General features: G+C 33.9%; 1 protein-coding gene and 1 long non-coding RNA gene across 2 annotated transcripts in view; one reads left to right on the top strand and one right to left on the bottom strand.

The window, feature by feature from the left end:
* Positions 1–25,144, bottom strand: part of Syn2 (Syntrophin-like 2) — a 310,605-nt gene that overhangs the window by 159,062 nt on the left and 126,399 nt on the right. The window lies entirely within an intron of this gene.
* Positions 1,573–4,106, top strand: LOC149424994 (uncharacterized). The gene is made up of 4 exons (XR_016305662.1): positions 1,573–2,225; positions 2,725–2,886; positions 3,118–3,216; positions 3,884–4,106. It is a non-coding gene; the product is annotated as an uncharacterized LOC149424994 (long non-coding RNA).

The following is a 25,144-nucleotide window of genomic DNA, read 5'->3' as shown; positions in this document are numbered from 1 at the left end:
ACTTTTTCGAAAATGAGGCTGGAGCAACATTTACGGTGAATGGATAGCTATCGAGAGATGATTAATGATTTTATAGCCGGAATTGGATGGTATTGATCTGGACAACGTTTACTTTCAACAAGACGGCGCTAAGTGCCACACAAGCAACGAAACCATTGATCTTTTACGATTGAATATCAAAATAACACCTCTTATTGGAAAACCCTGTATTTACAGCGCTAATTGGTGCTCGGCCGTAGGGTGAGCGAACATGGTTCACCGCTAACCAGTGGCGCGCGGCGTACACATTGATCGACCTTGGCCAGGAAATTAAGTGATTGATGAACGTAAACATTGTCAGTGGCGGTGCCGCGGCCGGTGCGCCCATCGCCCAGCACCCAACGCCCAGCGGAGTTGGGGGATGAGGTTTTGCAGACCGCCATATAATATATTGACGGTGCGGTTTAATGAACACTACCCTCGGTCGACGGGGCTGTATATACTTGGCGAGGAGTACGTATCGTATGGAGAATATCGTGATCCCCTGATAAATAATGTGGGAACTGTTCATGAAGTTCTCAAGACCACTTTATTTACTTCGGATAGCCTACTCCTTCCAATTTGCAACATCCCAAAGAAGTGAGTTCGTAGTGATTGCGTATTAATAATCGGTGAATTTTTTTTCATCATTTAACTTTTTATTTTGTACTAGAGCTAAAATAAAAATTGGAATTAAAGAAAATGTCATTAATATAATAGACATAGTAAAAATTACATTAAATTCCACCTATATCAGTAAGTTTGTTTTCCAGAATTTGCAATTTTCTAAAAGAATTTATTTTCTGCTTCTTTTCGAAAACGAGGAATACATATTGTAGTTAGTCCCAATTTTTTTCATTGAAATAAATCCCGACTTCCAGTATTATGTAAGTAGTGGCTATAGTCCGAAAGCTTATATGTCAATCAATGCAAGCAACTATCAAATGCATCATTTATGTAAACAAATACCAAGACAATGAAAATCTATCAGTCCGAGAATTTTAAATGTCATTGAGTTATCATGGAACCGAATATTGTAATGTGGGTTCCAGATGGGAGAATTGTACTCAAGTTGACTTTTAACAAAGGCAAAATATTACAGTTTAATACACTTAATGTTGTTGAAATTTGTAGTTAACCCAGTTGAAGTGATTCGATTACCAGAAAATGATAGGTATTAAACATACTTCTGACGTGCTCGAAATATATAATCGCCGTTTTCTTCAAAGATCACATTAAAGGCATTAAAATATAGGTACTCAAAAAAAAACAACATCACATTTTAGGTATTATATAGGTACTAGTTTATCTGATTAGAATCTAAATTCTAATACATATGTCGTAAACGTAGTTTGAATCGTAAATAATTTAAAAAATATGTATATATATATATATATATATATATATATATATATATATATATATATATAGGTTTATGATACGGCACTTTGTACATCTTAGCGTCTGCAAATAACCGGAACTATTGGATCATTTCGACTTACTTGATCATTGAGCACTTACTTGATCATCGACAAATTGAGATTTAAATGCCATTTTAATCGTCTCGGCGAGACGAGATCAGTGGCATTTTCAACTCAATTTGATGTGACAAGTGCGATTTTCGTGAGCATTAGATATGCTCCTATATGCGATTTTATCTCAGATATTCAACCTGACTTTGTTAATTATTTCTATCGTATGTTAAACTAACTTCATTGATCTCAAAAAGCGACGTTGCCATCGTTATTTGTGTCAAACGCAGGTGTACAAATAATTTTCTAAAGTAATTAAATGTTTTAACAATTGTATGCAAAAATAGCCTCTAAAGTAATATTATTTAGAGCTTATTATCGTACGACATTGCGTATTGGTCTAAACAATATTCGAAAGGAACTATAAGGCTCAAGAATTGTATGCAAAATTAACCTCTAAAGTTATATTATTTAGAGCCCATTATCGAATGATGTTGTTTGCTAGCACAAGGCTGGTTTGTTTGTATTGGTCCATTTGAAGCTAGCTTCAGGTTAGTTTTCTGAAACACTTAATGACTTGTAACTGGCTAACAGATAATATTAAATATTACCGTTATTCAATGTTCGTATATCACGAATCAGTTGACAGGTTGATTTGTTTTTGCGTTTTATTAGCTTTATTACGAAGGAGATTTAATAAAATCTTTCAGCTTTGCGAAATGGATTTTAAATACGGTAAGCTATTACATATTTCTAAATAGGTAATAACCTAAATTGTAAAATATAGAATTAATATAATAAATATAATATTAACAATTTTAATCTATGCTTATCAAATGAGTACAGAATAATTACCGTATTTTATTATATAGGTCATGATTTTTTTCTTTCTTTTTTGAGAACCCAAGCAGTAAAATTATTTTGAATAATAGATATATATTATGTATTAACAAAATTCAAAAAAGCTAACCTAACAACTTGTGGTAAAAATGTCAAATCAAACTAAAGCCATATTCCTATACTAAAATATGCATTTAAAAGCATGTTTTGTTTTCAAACAGTTGTTTCTTAAAATAATTAAGTTAAAACGAAGTTTTACACGTCGGATAATCACCCATTAATTTGTTCATATTCAAATTAAACAAATTCCTTTGTGGAAATAAAATTTGCAAAAACAGAAAACTGCAGGTACATATATGTATGTTTCAATGTGTTTGTTCTTGATATTTTATAGATGTTCCAAGAACCAGTGATTTACGTACATCAATAAACAGTACTGACGACATGATCTCGTCTTCACCCTTTTCGCTAATTTCCAAAGGACAAAGTTTAATCATCAGCAATATGCAGAGCATACTGGGCGAAGAAATTAACCATGAAACTTCCTCAGATTCAGGTAATATTCACTGATAATAATCTGAAATATTACAGAGCTACCTTAGCTTATAGTAAATTGTTATAGGTAATATCAGAAATGCTGCTAATTAAATATTCCGTTGCAAATGCTTAATTAGTCTGTTGTTTTGTCATTATATTAGGTTAGGTTTCATATTTGTGCACATGACTTACTTACTACATTGAGATATTATTATTGGATAAATATATAATATATTATGCTTTATTTTAGAAACCAAAACTGAAGTAATGTTAGAAAGGAGTCCGCCGACGTCCGAAGATGATGATTCACTATACAAACCGAACAACGTTACTTCTTCGATAGAATCAGGTATCTACAGAAAACATGTTTAATACTCTTGAAACAATCAATACGTAACATATAATTTGATTATTATATGGTCAGAGGTGCGGCCCAGAAAGCCGAAGGTCCGGTGCGAGTCCCAGATGTGACCGTATCTTTTCTGTTTCAGATTTTAGATTGAGTGATGCTAATATTGTCTTCATTTAATTAAATAATTTAATTTAATTATAATTATTTTAAAAGCAATAATTATTCGCCTGAAACACTCATCCACATTGAAAAATCTCCTGATAAAAGATACTTTATTTATTTATTTATTTATTTATTTAAACGCCCATAGGGCTTTTACAGATAATAATGTACATCTTTATTTATTTATATATTTTTTTAATTATACAGATCTTATATCTTATATGATAAATATATGTTATACAAAATAATATAAGAAAATATCCGAGTTAACAAAATATAGGTACAAATAATTGAGATTTACATAACGCCAACGGGACTCGAACCCGTGTCCCCTCGATTTCCGGTCGACAGCTCTGACCACTGAGCTATGGCGGCTTATCGCTTATCCGCGAAATAATTCAATATATACTAGTGTTTCATTCAACAATGACTGCTTTCTTATAATTTGAGGTTTTACTAATTAAGTTTAAAGAAAGCTAAATAATGTATTGTTACTTTTTAGATATGAAAATTTCCAACGCCGATGATGAGCAACATCATTTAGAGAAGCAGGAGGCAATCGAAGTGTCATCGACTACAACTCGAAGCACTATTTCTACTAGTAAATGAGCACGAGTGCATGACCGTAAAAACTCATGTCCATATTGTACTAAACTGGTAACGAACATACCTTCAATTTCAACCTTTGATTTAGCGTTTGACCCTGTGCATTTTGATGTTTTTATTAAAGCCGTACAAATAAATAGTGGTTACGATGAAATTACAGGTTCTGTAAAAAATCCTAGCATGTCTCAACGACTTTGTACAATCTTTTATAGCCGTACAAAGTCGTTGAGACATGCTAGGAATTTTTACAGAACCTGTAATTTCATCGTAACCACTATTTATTTGTACGGCTTTAATAAAAACATCAAAATGCACAGGGTCAAACGCTAAATCAAAGGTTGAAATTGAAGGTTTCTGTTCTTTAATAACTATATACACCTTGGCTAAATCCCTCATCTTCGATGTTATATGTGTATTCAAAGGGTGTTCCGTGTGATTACTTAATAATAAAGACCCATATGAACATATTAATGGGTCAGACATTGCTATTTTTGCAATATTTTCATTTTTAAATACATGAAATATTTGAGTTTCTTAGAGATTCTGAAATTTCAGAATTGTCTGGGCATAATAATATAGAAGATGATTTTAGTACTCTAACACGATCATGTGGATTTTTCTCAGGTAACGTACTTTTTGTACATTTTAAAGATAATTACCTCTGTTTCTAAAGGATGAGTTGAATTTGCATTTTCTGGCTGTTCTGAAGGATGAGTTGAATTTGCATTTATTGTAGTGTCTGTAAAAGTTGGTTTTCTAAATATTTCAAAAGTATGTTTATTATTATTCTTTCCAATTGTTAGATCTAAAAAAAATATTTTACCTTTGATCTCATGTTCGACTGTGAAGCAGATTTTATTATTAACAGTGTTGGCCCAATTAATAAAGATATCTAATTGACGGTTGGTGCCTTTCCAACATATTAAGATATCGTCTACATATCTGACATAGTATATTATATATTTAGCTAAGGGAGACTTTAGAATAATATTTTCAATATGATCCATAAATATCTCCGCTAGAAGTGGGCTTAAAGGGGATCCCATGGGAAGTCCGTCCAATTGCTCAAAATATGTATCATTAAAAAGAAAATAATTTGTTTGTATGCAAATTTTATGAGCTGGAATAACTCTTTTCTTATTATTGGGTTGACATTAGATTGTTCTAGGATATTTTCAATTATTTTAAGGCATTCTTTAATGGGGATGTTGTTAAATAAGGATTTTACTAAATAAGGAAAATTAATTAGTTGAAAATGAATGCAATTTTTTTTTAAGTGTGATTTATTTCTCTATTTTGTTAAACTCTGATAATGTCAGTTTGGTATGACGTTTTCCATATTATTTTAAACTGAAATTATGTAAAAATCATTAATTAATTATTTTTTAAGTATGTTTTATTTCAATCGATTTTGCTATTATATATTTTGTTAATATCTGATAATGTCAGTTTGGTATGACGTTTTCCATATTATTTTAAACTGAAATTATGTAAAAATCATTACTTCATTATTTTTTAAGTATGTTTTGTTTCTCTCGATTTTGCTATTATATATTTTGTTAAACTCTGATAATGGCAGTTTTGTATAACGTATTTTATATTTTTTAAACTGCAATTATGTAAAAATCATTACTTAATTAGTTTTAAAGTTTGTTTTAGTTCTGTTGAATTTCCTAATGAAAGTTTTTAAAAATGTCTGAAAATAAATAAATTAAAATGTGAATTTTTTCAAATTTGTTTTTATTTTACCAAACAATGAATTTGTGCAAAATTTTATTAAAACACAAGACTTGTGCAATATGTGGCTATGGTAGATTATACTACAGCTACTGCCGGGTACATTCCAGAGTGGAAGACGTGACTGGTAACCCCATGGGGAATGGCGACCATTCAGGAAAGTATCTTCTAATCTATTTACAATTTGGTACTGCCACCCCGGGAACCATTTATTGGATAACTACACCTCTGCCATAGGTCACCCCAAGTGGTTTGGTGACTGTGCCCGGGTTCATGGGGTGAGGTTTGCTCGGGTCTTGGCGGTGGATGTGTCCTCCAGCTACGTGGAAGGCCGGAGAGACAGGTTGAGGGAAACCTTTCAGGCAGAACTCTTTGGGAACATCGTCTTGCACCGCAGTGGGAGGGATGGATTCATACGTCCGTCACTCCTGGACCCACAGACCCCACCCACCCACCCCTTATCCTTCCTCTCCTTCCCTTCCTTTAAAATACCCTCCACACAGCATCTTCAAAGATGACATAGGCCTGAGGGAAAATATTTTCCTCAGGGCTTCCTGTGTGGAGCTATTGTTAAACAAACAAAAAAATGGCTCAGTAACATAACTAGTTCGAAGGTCGCGGGTTCGAACCCGGCGTGCGCAAATAAATTTTATTTGATTAATTTGTGTTATTTCACAATTAATTAATTAAAATAATATATAGTATATTTGCGGCACGTTCCAGAGTGGAAGATACTACCAGTATCGCCCTGGTGTAAGACCACCATTCAGAATTGAAACGTTGCTCCAAATGGGTTTAGCCGTGTTTAGTGACTAGATCTGAATAGCCAGGTACTTCCCCACCTTCCTCTTTCCCTTCCCCACTTACCCTCAGCCACACAACATCCCCCAATTGGGGATGCCATATTCTCACTGGCTCTAGACGGGAGCAGTTGGGACTCTTGTGAGGTATTCACTATAAAACAATTCACTATAAAACAGTTCTGAATATTTCAATTAATTGAGGTTAATGAGGGCGTACTGTACAGGGCCCGCAAATACTTGAATAGTACACAACTGCTAACCCTGTACAAATCACAAGGGCGCCCCACGGTTGGATTTGGCAGCCACCTCTGGTGTGAAGCCCGAAAATACCTGAAAAAACCCTCGACTCTGTGCAGAAACGGGCGGTCTGTTTGATAGATTCTCCCATCTTAACAAACGGATTGCAATTTTTAGAGCATATGCTTGTTCTACCGGTATTTCTATGGAAGATGCTCCGAGGAACTAGCATCATTAATCCCTTCAGCACCGGAGCATAGTCGGGAAACACGCCAAATGCATGCCCAACATATGTACACGGTTAACATTAGTCGCATGAGAACGGGTCGTTTCTACGACTCGTTTCGGTGTTCAACGGCTCGGCTCTGGATCAAATTTCCGGCCTCTGTGTTTCCTCCCTCATATGACATGGGTCTCTTCAAGACACATGTTCACTCCTTCCTCTCCTCAAAAAGACCCTCCACACAGCATCTTCAAAGATGACATAGGCCCTGAGGGAAATTATTATCCTCAGGGCCTCTTGTGTGGAGTAAATGTAAAAAAAAAATCAAAGATTTATTCCACTAAAAAATAATAATAATATCTTTATTTAGGAAAGTTTACACATTACAACTATACATACATATTATGGTGTACATTGATTTGTAACTTTTATATTTAAGGTTATAAAATTAACAAAAATGAAGAACTATTAATACAAAATATGTATTAATAGTTATTATTATACACCAGCACAAATATTGTGTACAAAAATCGTTTTCTGAAAATCATATAATAGGTATTTTATAATAAAAGGAAAGAAAACAACTCAAATAAATCAGATTTTATAAAATATACTTCCAATAATACTGTAAACACAATACTAATATTATTGAACTTTGGTATTTTAATTGTAAATCAATCTACATTTTCAAATAATAAATTAATGCTATTAAAAAGATAGAATATCTTATAAAAGCCTGTTCTACAAAACTAATTTTAAAATAATTAATTCAACTGTAAACGTAATATAAATAAGTTTTGATTGTATAACTTTACTTTTAAATAAACCCGCAATTTTAAATATTCGCGCCAAACGTTCCAATGCATTACGTATTTTCGAATATTCAACCAACAAATAAATCTGTTCAAGTCCGTCCAAACAGAAGCTCGACAGAAGGACAAAAGATTTGGCAACATTGCATATCAAGTAAGTGCTTTCATAAAAAAGATCAACATGCGTTCATGATTTAATGATGAAAATTTTGTGAGCATATGCATAAAATAGCTGTATATATAATAGCTGACCACATTTTAAATTTATTTCACAAAAAAACATGTTGCCACGTAATTTATAGCGTTATATATCACATGTGAAAGGATGATCAAGAAAGGTGGTTTACTCAAAGATGTTCCAATAAGTGTTGTCCGATATAAATATATATATATGTATATATATATATATATATATATATAGATACCCAAATATATATATATATATATATATATATATATATATATATATATAAATATATATATATATATATATATTTATTGAGCTTGGAGCAGTCGAACCAAAACAAAAATATTAACAAACCCTTGACGTCTGCCAATACAGAGATAAAATCAGATGGAATGAAATATTTACGTAGTTCTTTACCAGAATTCGAATGCGCAACTTTTGAGGCCCCCTCTAACATGTTCAAATTCCACCCTAGTGACACGCGTACAGCACGTGTATACTGTGAACTGTTTACTGTTACTTTACTTCACATAATAATCTAGAAAATATATGCCGCATACGGCGTAATGTATTGTAAACGAATGAGCGGAATATTTGTGTCAGGGTCGAATTGGAATGTGAAACACGTCGTCCGCGTACCGGGTTGTCTTCGTCCGTTCTGTAAATAAGCCCAAAGCTTCAACAATGCTTCAAGAAATGTACGAAATATGGATGGCCTCCAAATAAACAACAAAAGAATATAATTCCCTGTTCTTATTAGCTTCACATCTACAAACGTGCTGAGTATGGCAGTTACGTAAAATTTAGAGCAAGGCGCGCTGTTATTACGTTCACGGACAACTTAGGTAACCTGCTGCTTTGTTATGACTGGATAATATTATGCTTTTTACGTTATGACTGGGATAATGCTTACAACAACGAAGGATACATTTCATTTTTTTCTCTGACAGCAGTTACGTTGGGGTTGCCATAATTAGATTAAAACAAACAAATTTTCTGTTTTTTACAACTAAATTTAATTGTCGAAGTGCGGAAGAACCATTCCTGCATTAGGACAAAAATTTGCTGTTGTAGAGTGTTTATTTTTTTCCAACTTAAAAAGGGCTTAATAAATAAGTATTTAATCATTGAAGAAGAAACTAAGGGGTATTTCACCATCCTCTTAATAGTTTATCCGTTGGATAACGTATATTTTCAGTTCAAAATCTATTTATTTACTAGCTGTACCCCGCCATGCGTTGCTGTGGCTCCTTCCAGAATTTTCAAAAGCATTCTAGAACTTTTTTATTTATTTATATGGGACACCTACCTGTTGACTTTTTTACACGTCTAGAATAAATATATTTAATTTAATAAATAGTAATAATTTGTTTCTTTTAAGGTAGTTTCGTTAAGTTAATTGGGATCGAGAAAGAGGGTCGCAATTCGCGATGCCTATCAACTTAACCGTGAAACTTTGTTTTAATTTCTTAAATTATTACTTAAGATACCTATATGATTACATCGAAAATCTTTCCGGCTATTATACAACCTTGCTTTGGCGAAATGTGTAATCACGTAAGAAGGTACTCTCAGTAAAGCCCTCGAAAACTAATATCCAGAAAATGAAGCTTCATCTAATTTTAATTATCATATAAATGATATTTTTAGAAATATATTTCAGATTCGTCAGAAACTTCTTTCTTTTCTTTTCAGTCTGCTCGTGCGCAGGATCGGAACTGCTCGTGCGCAGGATCGAATTGCATACGCTGCCGTCGCTTACGAAAACAATATGAATATTACGAAAAAAAGTGATAAATTAATTATTAATGAACTTCTAACGTTTCTTCAAAACAAAATCGATGTCTTAGACGAACTAACCGCGGTTCAAATATGCTCCAATCATTTCTCAGAAGACGAAGTGGAGGCTGCGAAAGACATTCTGTGCAGTGAAACAGTTGAACGCAGGATTATGAGGAAAGGCGAAGGTAGGAAGTCTAAGAATTTATATGATATCATTAAAATACTAAAGGAAACAGAGAATGAAGCTCTACCGACATTTGTGGCTCAGAATCTACACAAACTACCGCCTGTCAATTTCGATCACGTAGATGTCACTTGTCTCCTAAAAGATATCACGGCATTAAAGGGTGAATTAACCACAATTCAGTCACAAATGTCCAAAAGAAGTGATCTGGAAGTATTGCGCTCTGAAATGGCTCTCCTAAGGAATGAACTGAAAATAAATAAACATAACCGTATTCCAAATCAAGACGAAAACACATCGCCGTCCTTGAACACATTGAAGGTCACCATACCGGTAGCCATAGATAAGAACCGCTCAAACTCACGGTCGCCAACTAATGAATTTCATTTGGACAACAATACGCACTGCAGTAATGTGATAACCCCGCTCGCGCCCCTCGCATTAGCTGCCCCACCTGTCATGCACTCTCCTCAATCATGGAATAAAGTAGCGGCGTCTAGCTCTCTCACACAACAGCAACAAGTCATACTACAGACATCACAGGTACATCAACCGTGTATGGGTGAACCAGCCAAAGTTGCACGCACACAATCTCACAAAAATACATTTAAACCAGAGACAACTAATTTTAATACGGATGGTTATAAAACCGTTACAAGAAAACTAAGAAGATCGAGAAATATTATTGCAACTGGAACAGCGATGGAGAACTCCCTCAAGATAGCTGAGTTAAAAACAACGCTCTATGTGTCGAGGTTCGACAATAGTGTAACTGAGGACAATATTCGAAACTATATCAATTGTAAAATAAAAGGAAGTAATATCCAAATAGAAAAAATAATACAACGAAATCCCACGCAGTTTGGATCTTTTAAGTTGACTATACCGAATACTGATTTCAAAACCTACATGAACAAAGAATTTTGGCCGACTGGTACTGTTTTCCGAAAATTTATTGAAAAAAAATACAATGGAAAAGAAGAAAATTAAGATATTTTCAATAAACTGCAAAAGTTTTAAATGAAACGTCAACTTCGTTATAGATATGTGCGATATCTACGATGTAATACTTTTGCAAGAAACGTGGCTATTACAAAACGAAACATCGAATCTATCTAAAATTCATCCAAACTTCCAGGGATGGGGTACTTCTGCTGTAGATTTATCAAACGGACCGCTACGAGGCCGACCCTACGGAGGAGTCGCAGTACTTTGGAGGAACGAGCTGCAAGCTTCAATAATACCGTGTGGAGATGACCGCATCGCTGGTATTCAGATAACCACCAACGGAGGGACGATAAGCATACTGACTGTCAACATGCCGGTATGTCACGCGGACAACCTTACCGACTTCACCAACTACCTTTCCAAAATACATACGATCATTCAAGATAACGAACACTCTGAAACCATTGTGATGGGAGATTTCAACGCTCACCCATCCTCCATATTCGGGAAAGAACTCTCTCATTTCAACACCGAAAATAACTACAATTGTATCGATATTGAAAGACTACCGAATGACACATATACATATATTAGCTATGCACACAATACCACTTCCTGGCTCGATCACTGTATATGCACTAATAGTCTTAAGAACAAAATAGATAATATAAAAATACACTATGATACCGACTGGTCCGATCACAGGCCGACATCTTGCGAAATCGCTGCTGAAAAATTACCTGCAACTATTTTTAATATTCCACAACAGCCTAATAACATAATATTGAGAAGGAATAATAATAAGAAAATCAGTGAATATACGTCTGTAGCAGAAGCATTACTTAGTGTGATCTATCAAAGACACTCCGAATCCATTTGTAATTCGGATTCTATATGTGACAGATGCGACCATATACAAAACATCGAAAATATATACACAGACATCGTTGAAGCCTTAAGTAGGGCTGCCAATACCGTATTTCATCGGGAAAACGATCAAAGCAATCCAAAAACACATCGTGACATTGCTGGGTGGAATCAACAAGTTAAGGAACACTACGAAAATTCCAGATCGGCGTTGATGGAGTGGATTAAGAATGGGAGACCATTACATGGTCCCATTGCGGATGAAAGAAAACGAAAAAGGAAGGAGTTCAAAATAGCTCTTAAACACTGCCAAAGCTCTTCTGAACAAACAAAAATGGATGATATCGTAAAATCACTTGATACAAAGCAGTTTGCCCAGTTCTGGAAGAAAAGCAACAACCTGATCAAACCAAAAAATCGAATCGCCAGCCAAATTGATGGGTCCACAAACACGGAGGAAATTGCTAATACTTTTAGAAGAACCTTTGCAGATATTTCCGGAAATGAAGTACTGTCTGTCCCTGATATTATGGAATATGATGGACAAAACGTTTACTTATCTGAAAATAGTATAATGAAGGCCATAACAGGCACCAAGGCTGGTAAGTCTCCGGGACATGATAATCTAAGTATTGAACACATTAAATACGGAGGTAGATACATACCCAAACTACTAAACATACTGTTCAACGCAATACTTAAACACAACCATATACCGGGTGCAATGACGAAAACGATTATAACTCCAATCCTGAAATCAGGACAGCCTGACATGACTAACTCCAGCAATTACCGGCCAATATCTTTAGCAACTATAACTGCAAGATTATTTGAAAGGGTAATACTAAATGAGATACATGATAAACTTATGTCTAAAGATAACCAGATGGGATTTAAATGTAGATTATCCACTAATATGGCAATATATACTGCAAAGCAAATAATAGAATTCTACAAGAAACGAAAAACTACCGTATACGGGTGCTTCTTAGACCTAAGTAAAGCCTTCGACAGGGTCTGTCATAAGACATTATGGGATAAATTGAAAGCTAGGAATATACCTACCTTATTTATAAACATACTATCCCGATGGCACTCCCAGCAGGAAAATGTTGTACGGTGGGCAAGTACATACTCCCAGCCGATATATTTGCGGTCAGGAGTAAGGCAAGGAGGGTGCATGTCCCCCATTCTATTTAATGTATACATGGACGAGTTATCAAGTCGCCTGGATATCAGAGCGGGCTGTCGTGTTAACAGTATATGTATGAATCATATAAGCTACGCGGACGACATGATACTCCTAGCTCCGTCGATCAAGGGATTAAGATTACTCCTAAACATTTGTGAAGAATATGGAAAACAGCATAATATGATGTACAACCCGAAGAAGACGGAATTGATTGCGTTCCACCACGGAAAAAGACAAGATACAAGTAAGATGCTCCCCGTATACCTTAACGAGGCAAAAATAAAAACATGTTCGAACGTGAAATACTTGGGGCACATTATTAATGAAGACCTATCGGACGATGGCGATATCGAACGACAAAGGAGAAGCCTAAGCATAGTGTCCATTATGATTGCCCGCAGATTTTGCAAATGCAGCAATACCGTTAAAAAAATACTATTCAACGCATTCTGTACTGGCCTGTATACGTGTGAGACATGGTGTCACTACCGAACTTGCTCGATGGAACGACTCCGAATTCAATACAATGACGCCTGTAGAATAATATTTGGATACCGACGATACAGCAGCGCATCGACGATGTTCACGGAACTAGGACTGCATGGATTTGCCGGCCTGATGAGACACCGGGTCACTGGAGCCAGGATGCGGCTAATGGCCTCCGCCAATACGTTGGTGACCGCAGCCTACCAGCACCAAGCGCCACTCCTGAGTGAGCGCAAGGGCCCAAGCGCACTCAAGACCACACCCTGCATAGTTGTCCTTATTAGTAAATTTATTATATGTATTATACAATGTAAATCTATATGTATATTTATATGGGACGTGTGGGATTGCACTAACCTCCCCACATCCTGGAATAAAATATTATTATTATTATATTTTCATTCCCACCTCCGTCTGTAATTTTATTTCATATCACATTACTCTCTCAGATTGAGGGTAGGTACCATAACTAAAAAAAAGCTACACCATTTATTTATAATTATTTCATTTTATCCACATATTAATTAAATATTAATTATATGTAAATGAAATCCTCAGAACGAGAGATCTCAGTGAGGATATCATCATCTCTATTATATGTTACAAAAAAGGAAGATATTAAAACATGTATTATTATTATTATTGTCTCACTGGCCCCGGGCAATGGTACTATTGATTGGTGAAACAAAAACTGATAAACACGTGCATACGCACAAAAGTGATCACTGTGAAATAATAAACAGAGTGTCCGGGGATAAAGTGAGCTAACTTCGGGGGGTGTTTCTACATGATTTTAGAAGTAAAACAAAATAATAACTTTTTCGAAATTCCATTGTTTTAAGGTAGTTTTTAGGTAAAAAAGTTTAATTGTTTGTATAGGAAAATAAATATTCTTCTACGGAAAAATATTTTGTATGGGAAAATAAACATTGGAATTTCGAAAAAAGTGATCATTTTTTTTAATTCTTCTGTGGATCGAACCTTAAGATTAAAATTATCGTATATTGAAGTGGTCAACCATCCCGTAGTTAGTTTTTTTAACTTAAATATATCATTTGTTACTGCATTTTATCTTGAAAATTGCGCTTTACGAGTGCAAGAAAATCGTAAAAAAGAATGCGCTGACCACAAATTAACCATTTTTATTGAAATACTGCTATTTCAGAACAATATAGGAGTCGAATCAAAGCATTATCAACTTGGTAACATGAAGTTACACTTAGCAGACGTCACGCTCCACGTGCCAAATGTCACGAATCACTGTGTTCTGACTGTGCATGTAAAATGTACATGTTATTAAGTGTATTTACATGTAAATACGTTCAAATGGTCAACCTTATATATTAAATTTGATTATAATGCAAATGAACAGCGCTTGGAATCATTGTATCGTGGCATGCACGTGCTAAAAAATCTATACAACATATATTTGAATGTACCCTCTGAAAGGCTTTACGAGTACTACAACATAAAAATACGTCAATAATTCTGATGTAGGTTCATTTTGTATGCCATTGTCGACTTAACTGTCTAAAAACTGCAATACTCGTTTGTAACATGAAAAGACATCTGATAGTATTATTACGCTAGCGTCTGGACGATCTAGGCCCTCTGATTGGTCGAATTCAAATTGTATGTTTCGGGTAAATCCCGAATAGGGCAGGCAAAATTCGACCACTCTGCCCCTCTGGCGGTATAAGAACGAACCAAATGACCGGCATCCTTAACGCATTTCTTCTGCACTGGAATAAGATACAGAGTTTAATTAATGTCGACATAACGTAGTGTTTTTACAGTAACAATGTGGATTTCCTGATACTACATAAAGTGAATGTTAGAAATGAATAAAATAATTATTTGTGGTAAAATGAGACGTAAGTGATGAACAAGAAAGAATTGTAAGGATAATTTATGTCTCGGGAGTGAATGGTTGAAGAGGTCGGGGACGCCCGAAGAAGACATGGCCCGATCAAGTGATATTAAATGAGACGTTTTACAATACAATAATATTATTTCCACCCACAGACATAGGAATTAATAGACGAGAAGATAATGGCGAGGGGTAAAATCAACTGTTGAAGAACGAAGGGGGTTAGGCTGACTGTGATTCGTCAATAAATCAATCTGACAGTAAATAGGCATCTCGCATTATAATATCACCATTTAGTTCTTAAAAGTAAAATCTGCTTTTGAATGAATAGACATTTTTACATGGGAGCGCAAATTACTCGCCACGTTATGAACTAATTTGCGAAGTCCAAATTCAGCAAAGTAAATTTTTTCTGTTTGCAGAGTCGTAGTTAGTTTCAGAGTATTTAGTTAAGACACTTTTACAAATGTTTCATAATTTACTTACCCCAGTAAACAACGATGAGCACACTTGAGAATCGCTACATTGTGATGTGATAGTATATGTTTCTAAAACTGATCCATATAATACGATGTGAATAAGCTTAAAATAAAGTAAAATAATGCTTACTTATGGAATGTAATACGACAATTGGGTTTATTCTCTTTTTCACATCTATTTTTACAAGTTTTCATATCACAAGTCAACATTTTGCCGTGTTATTTCGTAAAATGAACCGATGATGCCTCGACCATAGTTCGCACAAGAATGATGACGTCACGTTTTCAAATTACACTTGAGGCCATACGCGAGCACAGCCGGCTCCAATGGAACCGGTATGGGGAGTGGGGATAATAAGCTTTTAATCACTTAGGGCAGGTCTACTAATATTCATATGTCTATGGTATTACTTAATAAAATAAAACAAACAGGCGATTAAGTAATTAATTAAGTTATACGAAACCGGATGCCGATTATCTAAACAAAGTCGATTTTGGATTGGTATCAAATTTTCAACAACATAATGAATATTATTATATAGTTTAGTAGTTAGCTTCAAGTTACACAGTTAGTGCTTAATAAATCATACCCCTTCTCTTAGAACGCTCCATCAATTATTGGTTAAGCACCCTTTAATCTCCTCCATAAGCATATTGGATATCACAATTCGATTCAATAGCTTGAGATTAATTCTGTTCGTAATTTACAGGATTCATTTATTGAAAACAAATTTTAATCCTGTTACTAGGTGGCTTTTTTATACATTTTACTAAGCCATTTTTGGTGTGGTGCTTCTCCAGATATCGGTAAAATATTACTATTTTTTAATTTTACCATACTACGTTCCTTTGAAGATTCTATAAAACAACAACAAAATCTTGATACTTCTGCATTAAAAAAATATTATATTTTACAACAATATTATTACGTGGGTAAACAATTGAGCAATTATTTAAATTGCGTTCTCAAAGCAAAAGGTTAAAAGAAATTACTATAAGCAATAATTATTTGCTTGAAACAGAAATATAAATTGAAAAATCTTCCAAGAAAAAATAAATGCTGCAGACGGGAATAATAATTTGTTATCCTTTATGCTTTGCATAAAAACCTTGTCTTGTAAAAAAATAATTTAACTTTTGGTAAAAAAGGTTAAAAGTAAACATAATTTTAAAGATAAATCAATGTAATATGTTTATTGTATTGACCGGTCGGTGGCCGAATTGACATCGCGCTTGGGTCCCACCCAGGCGTAGTGTGTTCAATTCCTCGGCTGGCTAAGTCCTCCATCACAACACAAGCAACATTTTCCGCTTTCTGTGGTGCTAGTAGGAGATTTTAAAATATTGTCAGGTTATTCGTAACCCTGAAATGTTTGTCTTTCTTTTTAAAAAAAATATTATAAATATATATATGTATATATTATTCTGTCATGCATAAAAAGTATTAGATGCATACAAACAATATAGAGAAAAATTCAAAATTGTACAACCTATTACTAAAAACAACTTACAGGTTTTGTCAGTCTGTAACTCTGGTTCAGTGAACTCTATAACTCGAATTTGTTTTGAATTAAAGTTTGATAATTTTCAATATTGAAATTTTTTTGAGAATTTAAACAAGCGATAAAGTTCATACCTACAGTAAGTGAATACAAAAATATTGATACAAAATTCTCGTATATTCAGTACCTATATAATGAGCATTTTTTCAAATAGCTGAAGTCCCGGTTACAGCGTTTCCCGGGCTTTACCTAGAGTTTTTTTCTAAATCACATGTAGACAGTGACCTTCCTCTTGTTTTGAAGGTCAAGTGTGCAAAATTTCATCCAAATCGGAATAAAACAACAGATTTGTATAAAACCCACAGATGCGTTTCTTTATATAAAAAGATATTTGTATTCTTTATATTATACTCGTATGTATATATTATTTCCTAAATTTTAAATCCCGTCATATTTTCTAAGTCTGCGGTAGTATTCAAAATAAGAAAAACCCTACAAAAAATTTGGAAAACCCACACGTAGCACACAGCGTACAACTTCTTGGTTGGAAAAATCAGGGGTAGTCCCTTGAGAAAAATCACGTCTTGCTGCGAATACACGTGGGATATTATTTAATACCTACCAGACCATGTTATATGGATAATGATCACTTTCGTAACGGAAGCCAATATTACAAGAAACACTAATCAATTTCTGAAATCGTGTATACACAATTCCTGAAATTCGAATACCGACGAAACTAGATTAATCTCAATATATCGTAATACATACATATTTATTATTGTTATTATAAAACATTGATATCGCTAAAATTTTAATAATAACAAAAAGTATTCATCCTGTACTGCCACATGGCAGCTTGTCTGTAGGTTCTATCAGTTTTCTTTAATTTAATAAAGATAACACAATCAACAAACAAACAAACAATGTTGGTAAATTTATTTCAATTTAATTTCACGAGAATGTCTATTTGCAATGCACTGATCTCTAATTCTGATTGTAGCTACTTCCTTTGTCATGTTTCCACTATTCGTCCCCTGGATTATCATTTTGGTAAATTTTGTAAATTTCTCAAATTCAAACACTCCTGAACGATTCTATTTTTATGATTTTTAAATTCATCCAAGTATCGGTTCGGTAAATTATGTATTTCGAATTCAAATAAAACAATTCCGCGAGTCCTTTTAACTGTCAGAGTTAATGACAAAATGGCATCCATGGTGAAATTTTTTTAACACTTTAAAGCACTTCCCGGTACCTGGAGAAAAAATGAGTTTTTCCATAAAAAACTATAATTGAAAAAAACACACATTTTTTCCACATTTATATTTTTTAAAGCAGCATCAAAACAAAATTTACAATCAGAATAATGTATGTAAATATATCTTTGTAAGTTATTCGGATAATTCAAGGCGGATCATTTATTTTTAAAATTTATTATTTCAGCTTTATAACGTTGCCCTGGAACTTTGCCTTTGAACGGAAAATCCTAATTACTTGAAAAACGATACTCTCTTTGAACAAAATTCAACACAACTCTCTCGAGTACAGAAATAGGATTCCTTACGAAAATTAAACGAAAACAACCCCGGGAAAACGTTTTTTTACTCTTTTTAATGCGCCAACAAGAGAAAATAAAAACAGATAAGTACCTGTTCAGCGAATTAAATTGTTTTAAAGCTGATAATAATATTAATACTGCTCAGGGCGGTGTAGCTTGGATAACGAATTGCTTGGAATATTAAACGGATCACAGAAATCAGATTATAGTGTTAATTCTGTTGAAAAGATATTTTTTATAGCAGAATTTACGCAAACGGCGTAAATTTTGAACATCCGGTTGAGTGGTCGGTGGATAGAAAAAATGTATATTTAACAGAAAAGCCCTCTTCAATTTAAATTTTGCTCTAAAAAAATTGACGGAATATTAAAAAAAAAATATCTCGATACGTATATTTATAAAAGAAGTTTGTATCTTTTGTGTTCCTATAAAGGACCCGTTATTTACGGAGGTAGCCGGTTTACGTGAATAAAATTTATGTTATTCGTGAGAACTACGAAATAAAGAAAGTGTAATATTTGTGAATCAAAATATAAATATTTTTAGAAGGTTAAATCCATAGGGTATAGAACACTTTGGTCGTATTATCCATCATAATAAATGTAGTTTTCATATTGGAAATATTTTTTGTCGGTGAATTAATGTTTTTGAAGATAGAGAGGATATAAAAACATGAATCACGTAACATGTTTTATCGTATTACCTACAAAGTAGCACGCGTAGCTACGAAAAATGGCGAAAAAAAATTATTTGCGGAGGAATACACATATACACAAGCCACAAATGTGTATATTCTTGTTATGCCTTATAGCACTACGAATATAGGTAATTGGCATAAAAATGGCTTGGCAAATGGAGTCTAGAAACGCTCGTGGCTTTTTTTTTATATTATGTGAATAATTCTATAAAGAAAGAAAAAAATAACAAAGGAAAATTGTCAAAGATGATCTTAGCCTTAATATTGAATTTTTCATGCATTTCTAATGAATTCTAATGCATTTTTTAGTAGGTTAGGCTTATATTTTTTACGACGTTATTAACTTTTTTTCAATTCTACTCAAGCGAAACTATAGAAAAAATTCAATTTATCCATAGCACATTTTTTGGCATCAACAATGTAAATTGATTCTTAATAACAATCTAAAATAGTGATTTCACGTTAAGCTCCGTCTTAAGAAATAAATTAAAGTATGTAGTGAGTGTTTTTTAAGGAAAGAGGACTGTAAAGTTGGGATTGACAAAAGAACGAGTAATGGGAAGTAAGTGTACAGGAAAGCTGACAGAAAGCTCGTGATGAGCTTTACCGGCACAAGTTTACCGGCACCTTCGCGCAATCACTTTAACTATTGTCCTTGAAGGAGCTCTGCAATTTGGGTCTGCACGTAGTGTACTCGTAAGCGATGGCGGATCGTTTCAGAAAGGTTCTTCTTGTTACCGGCAACAACTCTTTTTGAACTCAAATTTGTTTCTCGCAACCAAACCAAGTAAGAAAAATTGTGGTTGGTTTCGTCAATTTAAAAATAATACTAATTTAAATGCCAATTTTAAATTTTCTACTTACTTTTAACTACCCCATTGAAGTTTCGATTCAAATTTACACATCTGAACAGGGTTGGTAAATTCGCGCTATTATACTATGTACTCACATTTGAAAAAGTGGATCTAATAATATACTTTTTTGCAACCTTACCTTTTGTCCACGTCGTAGAAATCACACGAGAAAAAAGTAAGCGGAGTATTACCTGAAACAATAAAATTTTTTTTAGAGCTTACCACCATGAAAACGGCACTAAATGAGTTACATACATACATAGAGTAAGCATAATTAAGTAGATGAAACGTAAAATAAAACCTTTTAAAATTATATTTGTTTAATAAATTATTATAAGCAATAATTAGTCGCTTCTAATATCAATACAAATTGAAAATATCTCCCGAGTAAAAATAAACGCCGCCGACAGGAATTGAACCCGCGCCTTCTGATGTCCGGTCAGACGCTCTGGACCACTGAACCACGTCGGCTTATTTCTAACCCGTCAAATAATAAATCAATATGTACTAATACTTCAATCAACAATTACTGCCTATTATATTTTTTTCACCTGTAAACCACCAACTTTATTTTTGTAGGAAAGGCTCTGTTAGTGCTAAATTTCCCACTAGATGGCGTCGAGATATATTATATCTACATTTGTTGGTGAAATGTTTTGATTTTTCAAATATTATTATTTTTTTTAATGATAAACTAATAAACCTTGTCTTAGAAACATTAATTTATCATTAAAAATATATTGATAAGTTTTGATTGTCTTATTTTATTTGTAAAATGTTTAGATAAGGATCTGAATGCGAAGAATTGTGTATTTCGCAAGGAGCATTCTTCAAAATTAAACAGTATTACCGTATCGACAACAATTCGAACTATTCCATTCAAGCATAAATCATTAACATTTATATAAATTATTTATTTATTAATGCCCTTAATTTACGAATATTGTGTATTGTGTAGTAGCCATAAGGGATCCTCGAGATTCTGAATCTTCATCCAGGACGCACCATTAAAGGGGTAACCGGACAAAACAGAACAAAACGGTAACGGATAGAACAGAACACGATAAAATAAAAGGATAGATTAGTTAATTAGGGATTTGCCTTGAGCAATTCAGCAGCACTCACACAGAACGCTCAACATAGCCCAAAACGTGAAATTTCCCTGATTAGAATTCCGACAGACGAAATATTTTAAAAACCTTCAATTTGTCAGTGTTCAAAAATTTTATTAAAATGTTTTATTTAGACTTTAAAAAACATAACTGAATACTCCACTGACCAACAAAAAATTCAACCAGGGCAATAAGCCAAAACATACTTCTTCAATAGTTGCAATAATAATAGTTTATTGCCAATTTGTGCAAAACAATATAATGCCCTATCAAATAAAATATTAAAAAAACAGTAGTAATCAGTGGCGGTTCTTCCCTTAGGTCAATTGGTGTTTGACCCCCCAAAATTATAAGACAACAAAAATATTTAATTATGTGCGTCAAAACAACTGGTCTAAAATGTAATGCAAAACAGCGGCGGCGGCGAGTGACTAGCAGTGACATCTGTTGTCTCTAATAGAAGCTTTCATTCTCAAGTCCACACGATTCGCTGGGTCAATTTAAAGAATGTCCCCTTTGGCATCTTCTGTCCCTTTGCACGCCATAGAATAAACGAGATGGCACTATATTTTTCGTCAAAGGAAACATTAGGTACCGAAGAAAGTTTAGGGACGCTTAGGTCATGACCATGGGGGAGATAACACGCTGAATATTATATGTTTTACAGAGATGGTGACATAAAAAAATGTCGGTTTTTCATTCTACACGCTCGTAGTGTGTGGAACAATAGTTGTTTTTCAATTGGATAGTTTGGGAAAGGTTTAGAATATTTTTTTATATACTTATCGATTTAGAATGAAGCTGAAGAATGAAACAAAAAAAACGTAAAAGATCATTATCAAATAGAATCAAACTCTTATTTAATTTAATTTAATGTTGTGCACAACTACATTAAAACTTGATATCTTAAAAATAATTTGCCTTAATAGTACATGGATTGTGTATTTATTTCCAATTTACTATACATAATCTGTTAACAAATTTATATACTCGTAGTTAATTATATATGGGCATTTTTCACAATATCAAATAAAGATTAGTCACACATTTTTTTCAAATGACCTACCACAACTGGATACCTAGAGCCGCCTCTGGTAGTAATGTAATATTTAAAACTAAAGTAAAAACATGGTTGAGAGAACAGAGTGATAATAAACTTACAAAAATTATGAAGACAATGTAAAAACAACTAGAGACTAAATGCAACAAAAGGGAGATATGTAAAGGTTCGCTACGTTTAGTCATTTAGCAGGGGTGCCCGGGTTCGTCGGGTGAGGTGTGTTCGGGATGCGCCTGCCCACAAGCTGCGTGGCGTGCCAGATCGGGAAAGGTTAGTTTAGGTAGACTCTTTCATCTCTCCAGCCGGTCTCTTAACCCATCGACTTACTCGGCAATGGGAGGCATATATTTATATGTCCGTCACTCCTGGACACACTGATCCCGAGATTTTCTTCGAGGCCTCCTGTTTGGGGTTAATGTAAAAATAAAACCATATAAAAAAAAAACTACGGGCCACCTAAACAGGAAACCCAAGCTATGGGGACAGTGAAAACTGTGACATTATTGTTATAATAATGGTTTATACTTATCCCCCGCATACCCAACTTCTACTGATTTATAACAAGTTTTTATGTTAAGTATCTGTACATTTGTTACGAAATTCACTCGATGGAAAAAAATCGCAAAGTAAGAATCGAATAAATCGAAATCGAAAAATATTAAAAACACAATTTGTCTTGTTATTTAATATGTTATAGGCATGAAAAAATCACAGTGTATCTTTAAATTCAACTAAAGCGTTTGTCAAGAGATTTTGCACTATTCCAAACGAGTCGTGTTTTATTAAATATTTTCACCGTTTTCGCTTACTATTATCGTTTTTTTTTTAATATTAGCGCACTCCTTCTAATATTACATATCTCCCTTTCAAAGCATCTTTGAACGCTTACTACGGGGTCTTTTATCATAATGTACAAACTTTGCTATATAAAATGATAAATAAATAAAATTAAAATTAAAACGATGTTTATATTAGGTGAGGTATACTTTTTCATCGATGTTCTGTTTTGTCTCTGTTCTGTTTTGTAATGGAACCCTACAAATAAGACTTAAATAATTTTGGTATAACAAGGAATCCCTTACTCCGCAGAGATCTTATCGGTGGGGCGGAAATACGGAGGGGTCAATTCCAGGACCCTGGAGATAGAGATATGCTCAATCTTCCGCTAAGGGGCCACACCTCGGGGAGGGTAATCAATCTACCGCGCGCACCGGCCGTAAAACAACGGATTCGTCGCGCACTGAAACATTACTGAAGGGGTTTACTGAAAGCAAAACAACTTGTAAGTCGTCAAAGTTGTGGCGCAAAAGAAAAGTTTTTTTTTTTTTTTAAATATAAATAATCGTTTAAATAAGTACTATATATTTGTACAGCGCCTTTGAGGTGATTTTACACAAAAACGGCGCTATGTAAATCATCAAAATATTATTATTATTATTGAGGTATATTTGCGGCACGTTCCAGAGTGGAAGATGCTCTCAATATCGCCCGAAAGACCACCATTCAGTAAACATTGCTTGAAATGACTTAAGCCGTGTTTGGTGACCAGATATGAATAGCCAGATACATCCCCACCTTCTTCTTCCCCATCTCATTCCCCTCCCCAATACCTTCAGCCTCACAATACACAGACAGTTGGGAGCAGTTGGGACTCTTGTGCGGTATTCACATTAAGTCCTGTGCAGCGAAGTACTTTCCAAACGTCTCACTTTCCATCTCATTTGATAGTTAGAAGCCTTATCAGCAATAATTTGTAATTTTCCAGACAAATGCTTTTTATATTCATAAGCAACTTTCATTAAATTGATATTATGATTTATGATTAACGTTTAACATCTTGATTTTTTATTTTTACATTTTTTTTATACATACAGGTACATATATAATTATACAAAACATTACACATTACATTAACACAAGACAGTAACAAAAAAATCCCACAAAGGCGAAGCCTGTGCGTGGACATTATAAGGTATGTATTCACAACAGTGGTGGTTAAATAAAGAAAAGAAAAAATATATAGTTCATATAGTTAAATTAATATGATTTTACTGGAGTTTTTGCGTATTTAATAAAAACACAGTAAAGTTGAAGTTAAATTTATTTATTATTTTTTTTTTTTAAAGAAAGACAAACATTCCCGGGTTACGAATAACCCAACAATGTTTGAAAATCTCCTACTACCATCACAGAAAGCCGAAAATTTTGCTTGTGTTGTGATGGAGGACTTAGCCAGCCGAGGAATCGAACACGCGACGCTCGGGTGAGACCCAAGCGCTATGCCCACTCAACCACTGACCGGTCAAATAGAAGTGAATTTTTTTTAAATATAGACCGTAGTGGCATATTTTAGGTAACATATTTGTAGTACAAATTATAGATTGTAAACGTATACTTAATATTTTTAATATATACACAAATGTTTTTTTATAAATTATTTGTATGTGGATAAAATACAATTACATAAGAAAAAATGTAGTTCTCAACACAAGGGAAAACATAATTTTCACTATAGTTCTACAGCTACATTTGAGGAATGATTTGCTGACCTCTGCATTTATTGG

Source organism: Hesperophylax consimilis, chromosome 3, assembly GCF_061612785.1.
Source record: "Hesperophylax consimilis isolate HC1 chromosome 3, BYU_Hcon_1.0, whole genome shotgun sequence".
Taxonomy (NCBI): domain Eukaryota; kingdom Metazoa; phylum Arthropoda; class Insecta; order Trichoptera; family Limnephilidae; genus Hesperophylax; species Hesperophylax consimilis.
This window is presented reverse-complemented; position numbering and strand designations above follow the sequence as displayed.